Below are 6,207 nucleotides of genomic sequence, written 5' to 3'. Positions count from 1 at the left end.
GGGAGACATTCAAAATGTGTACTGTTGGTGTGCCTCCAGGAACAGGGATGGGAAACACCGGGCTACACTACTAGTATTACAGGCACACCACAAGGTGTCAGCTCGATTGCTATGTTTGAGGTAAACCACGCACTCCTCATTACCCTATGGACAAAGAAATGTAAAAACACATAAATGTAAAAATAAAGAAATGTAGAAATGAATAAATGTGGAAATGAACAAATATGGAAATAAATACATAAATAAATAAATAGATGTGGAAATAAAAAAAAATTGAAATGAATAAATGTATAAATAAATAAAAGAAAAAATAAATAAATATATACATAAGGAAATAAATGTATAAAAATGTCTTCATTTTTTTTTTTTTTTTTGTTCTTCTATGTATATATTTATTTATGCTTTATTACATTTCTTTGTATATTTATTTTTAATTTTGGCAGACTTGGCATTCCATATAGAATATGCTCTTAGAATACGCTAGAATACAAGCAACAGCTCATAATATGCTTCTGAGAACTGATTCTTACCATCCGTTACCCTTAAAGAACAGTCTTACTTACAGCCAAACATGTTGAAAATAAATTGAGAATCAGTCTTGCTCAGATTTACTAAAGAAAAAAGTCAAAAAGATTCTCTGTTCCCCACACTGCTGAGACTGCTTATAAGTGGGAGATTGACCATGGTGACCTGGTGCAGTCAGAACAATCTGGAGCTCAACACTGTGAAAACAGTGGAGATGGTGATAGACTTCTGGAAGAACCCAGCCTCATCTGCCCCTATAATACTGTGTGACTCCCCAGTTGATACTGTGGACTCTTTCCATTTCCTGAGAACCATCATCACCCAGGACCTCAAGTGGGCACTGAACAACTCTCTGATTAAAAAAGTGTATGCACAACTCTCTGATTAAAAAAGTGTATGCGATGTTAGCATTATCCAACTAACATCACACGTTCCATCGTTACTAACATAGTTCAACGATTTGGTTCGCACCTGCCCGTTCCAAGCGGGATGCGAACCCCGGCCCGTCCGCATGGTCAGTCGCTAGCAGTGTTTAGGTTATTGGGGGCCCTAAGCAAATCTCCAGGAAGGGGCCCCGTGATTGCATTCCCGGGGGTTTATCAGCTGGCAATTTTCAATGCACATTTAAGAGTGCAGGTTGCAACTATTATTAACAATAATGGAAAGATAAGGCTTATCAGTATGTCACAATATCACCCTGTTTGGACTTTATTTTCTTTTTTGCACAATTTGTCATCATAGTTATGCATTTTGATTCACAAGCTTGAAAATCAATTCAGAATCAGTTAGAATCAGTTAGGATGTAGTATATCAGGTACAGTACATGGCAAATTTTCTCAAGAAAAAAATCTCTCAACTAATGCTGTAAAACACATGGATCAGTTGGTACTACATTAATAATGAAAGTTAAAATTAACTGATTTGTACACAAACTTAAATGACACTTAAGGTATTTTTTATAATAATAAAGTTGATAGGCCTACTAACTTTAAAATTATTTCTATTCCAATACATTTTTTGAAATATAAACCAAGGAACAAAAATGATCCATTTAACCTACTAAATACATTAATACAAATGCAATACAACTATCATTAAAAACATGGTGTATACACTGAAGTAATTTATACAAATTTATACGCACACAAATAAAATGGTTAATCTGTGAATGAGAAACTGTAATTTGCTGCTGTGAAATAAAAGGTGTTTCACTGCCACCTCATCAGGTCTGTCAGAGGATCCTTGAAATCTAAATGAAGTCTTAATTTTATAACAGTGAAGTCACTGTTTCTTCAGTCTCTGTTGATTCTGTTGACTGTGATTCTCTGTAGTGGATCCTTATTCACCATCAGATGATCATCAGAAGATCAGACTCTCATCTATTCTAGTCCTAAAATAAAACACACAAACAGTCACATATGCAGTATGAGACATTATGTCTGTCACATCTTTTCCTAAGAAAACTAAGCACTAACTAGATAAGCTATATCAATTAATTCTCAAACATAATAATTAGGGATGGGTACCGAAACCTGGTATTAAACGGGCCCTGGGGCTAAATTATGAAAGACTGCAGTATTGATAAGCTCCAACGTTACCAGTTCTGCTGTCAGTACTAGAGAAATTAAGAAAATACATGTACTATTTACTATTGCTATATAGACAGTAATAAAATTCTATCATGTCAGCTGTTTCTATATGTGATAATATTAAACCATTTGTCTGTGATGCATCTTTGCTATTCGCAATCCAGAAGAGAGATCTCTCACGCAGAGCTACAGCACGCACAACACGAAAGCCCCTGCTTAATTAGAGACGATGAAGGACAGAACTAAACATTAAAACATCTAGTTACACTTTAGGCCTGTGATAATCTGATTTTGGCTTCCAAGGGTTACAAAAATATATTTGAAGTAAAACTATTAAAAACTAGCCGAATTCCGTCTAGCGCAACCAATGCGCTGTCATTTCTCCCTAAAACCCAAACTTAATGTCAGAATCAGCACAATCAATGATTCATGTAAAATGCAGTTTCTACTGTTGCTAAATTGTGAGAAGTGTTTGATAATAAAAAGAGCTATTGAAAGCACAATAATCGGTGCAAGAGAGGCTGTTTCCAACATCAACGCTTTCTGTGTGTGCACTCCGAAACAGACCGCAACTAGACAAGCAAATTATACTTTAGCCTTCATGCACGTCTAAACAAATACACACAAAAATATGTCACAGTGACCGGCTTGGAGAGTATTCAACACAGTTTATGTCTTAAAGGGGACCTATTATGCAAAATTCACTTTTGCATGTGTGTTGGCAGTGTGTGTACACAACCACCCTATAGTGATAAATATCCACCCACACCTTTTTTTTTAAACCCCTTACCAGTCACCCCCACTTTTGGCCAGGTAGTGAAAAATTACATACCCAAAATAAAATGGTTGCTGCTAACAAGTCCTCCGGACTACACACAAAACCAAGGTATCATTTGAAATTACTCTAGCAATTACTAATAGAGAGATAAAAAAAAACTCAAACACAATGGATATTTTTTTTTTTCATAATAATTGTTTATGGAAATGAAAAATACAAAAGGCAGATACATAGGGGCCTGGAAACATAAGCAAACTAAAGCCATATGTCTAATCAATATATGTTTAAAATTTGAAGGTGATACAAGCAAAAATGATTTTTTTACAACCATTTATTTCAGTGCATGTCTAGGCACCTTTCCAAAAAGGCCACTTGGAGATGCCAAAGGGACACTTGGTAACCACCTTTTACTGTGAAGTATAAGAAGTCTATTTGATCATTTCCATACATTTTATCATTCCAATATGACAAAGCACAATTTATATACTATATCTGGTATATTTTTTTCCTCTTAAAAGTTTAGAAAAATGCAGTCCAAGGATCATTTACATACAGCAATATACAGCCATAGCCACCCTGATGTTGCCCTGATGGCACATTTACACAATCTTACATTTTTCTATTCAAATTCCAAGGATCATTTACATACAGCAATATAAAGCCATACCCACCCTGTTGTTGCCCTGATGGCACATTTACACAATCGTACATTTTATATTCAAATTCCAAGGATCATTTACATACAGCAATATAAAGCCATACCCACCCTGTTGTTGCCCTGATGGCAGATTTACATCAGTTTACAATTTTTCTATTCAAACGCAAAGGATCATTTATACAAAGCAATTTACCATCACACCCACTCTATTGTTACCTTTATTGAACATTTACACCAGCAGCTAATGACCAAGACTGCAATCAAGACGCTAGATACAGCACTCTCCTCCGGATAATCCACATTTTCTTCATCACTGCTTCACATAAGTTCTTCCAATGCAGCAGCAACAAGTGCACGACGCTGATCCATGGCTGGTGAACGTATTACACGCGAGATTATGCTAGCAGTGCGAGTGCTAGTGGCCAGCAGGTGTGTCCCTTATATTTGCGTCACGCCAGCGGGCGTGCACTCTTTTTCCTGGAAGCAAATTGCTACGCACACTAAACAACAATGTATTACATGCGAGATTATGCAAATCAACACATTGGCGTAATCGTTATTGCAAAGGCTAATGTTGTAACACTCCGACTAGAGCGTACACTAAATTGAGGGAACCGCTCGTTCCTCAGGAAAAAATATGAAAAAAGACAGACAAAAATTTGTTTCAATCACCCAAGTGTATTATACAATTTAGAAAAATTCATGACCCACAATACATCCAGAAAAAATGTAAAAAAAAAAGTGTATGTGAAAGTGAAAGTCCAACTGTAGTATATGATATTGAATCAGTCTCACCGGAAAATGTCCATGAATGAATGAATGAATGTCCGAGAGCAGATCCAACGTGATCACCAAACTGTTAAAAATCCTCACTGGTAAGTAGTCCAAAGTCCCAAAAAACACCCAGACAAAACTCCACAAGAGAGGCGGCAGTAAACTCCAAGAAAACAGTTCGGTAAGTATTCCACCTTTGACAGTCGGGAGCGAGCACAAATGCTGCAGACGCCGGTAAGCCGGCTACCTTTAAAGTTCCGTGTTATGATCACGTGATGTGTAGGCTGCGCGGGCGCCGCGAAATCTCGCGAGAGTTTGTTCATATGGGATCTCACACACATACACCGGAGCAACGGAACAGAGCACAGGGTGACAATTAAAATAAATTATCAACCATGCATTTGTGTTAATCATACATAAGTATAAATATCGCCCCTTATGTGGCATTGCTACATAAATCCCCCCCCCCAGCCGTCGGCATCAGAGGAGAGCGACCATACCAGCGTTTCAGGTTTACCACATTAATATTATCTGATTTAGGTGGGTTGCCCCAACAAACGGTGTAATTTATTGGCCCCATTTTCTTTATTATTTTTGCTGGACCCTCCCACTTGGGCGCTAGCTTGGCAGAGTATTTGTTGGTGGCTGACGAGAGGGGATGCGTTCTTATCCAGACGAGGTCACCCGGTTGAAACTGCGCATCTTTCCTCCGGTAATTATAATACCTCGCTTGTCTGGCCTTTTGCACTTCCACTCTGCGTTTTACCTCCTCTGCCATCATAGATTGTCTTTCAACGAGATTATACGATGTTTGATTTGGTGCAGGGGCTTTATGGATGAGTCTTTCTAGGGGTCCCTGAAGTCGACGGCCCAGCATCAGCTCAGCCGGGGTTTTGCCAGTGGTCTCTTGATAGGCTGAGTTGATAGAAAAGCGAAACTCAGGTAACCAGTGGTCCCACAACTGATGATATTGCCCCACATATGATGCTATCATTGTTTTTAATGTCTTGTTGATTCTCTCTGTCAAGTTTGTTTGTGGGTGATAACTCATGGTGAGTTTCTGGATGCTTCCCCAAGTGTTGCACAATTCAGAGAGTACTTTGGATGTAAATTGAGAACCCCGGTCAGACACAAGATACTTCGGGACCCCCCATCTGGTGAAAATCTCCTCTCTGAGTATTCTCACAATTTTTTGTGTTTTACTGTCGTGCAGGGGGAACAATTCTACCCATTTAGAGTAGTAATCCACCATTACTAGCAGGTAGGTGTTGCGTTTCTTGCTGCATGGGAATGGTCCCATAAGGTCCACTCCCATAATTTGACCAGGCTCTGTTACTTGTGTTGTTTGCAGCAGACCACTGGGTTTTGTATTATCATGTTTATATTTTTGGCAGGTTTCACATCCCTTGACGTAATTCCAGACGTCTGCACGCACTGATGGCCACCAAGCCACCTCCAGGAGCCGCAGCAAGGTTTTTAGTCTTCCCAGGTGTCCACCCAATGGATTGTCGTGGAAGTAATGCAGAAATCCAGGTATCAAGGCTTGAGGGACAACCATCTGGAATTTGCTCCCGTTTTTCATTGGAACTTGCTGATATAATACCCCCTGATGTTCTTCAAAGGTAATTTGCTGGTCTTTAACCTTCCTGGTTTTAGGTTCTGCTTTCAGACGGCAGACTGTTTCGTCGCTCTCCTGGGCCTGCGCTATTTCAGCCAGTGAGTGTGGAATGTCTGAAGAATGCTTAGCTGTTGTTACTGCCAAACATGGTGCCTCTTCTTCCTTTACATTCCCAGGGGCTCGAGAGTGCGTCAGGTCCCTGGTTTAAGTAGCCCTTCCGATGGTGGACTTGGAAGTCGAACTGCTGCAACCTGAGGGTCCAACG

Source organism: Megalobrama amblycephala, linkage group LG6 (assembly GCF_018812025.1).
Source record: "Megalobrama amblycephala isolate DHTTF-2021 linkage group LG6, ASM1881202v1, whole genome shotgun sequence".
Lineage (NCBI taxonomy): Eukaryota > Metazoa > Chordata > Actinopteri > Cypriniformes > Xenocyprididae > Megalobrama > Megalobrama amblycephala.
The sequence above is the reverse complement of the archived record's forward strand: the minus strand, read 5'-3'. Positions refer to the sequence as shown.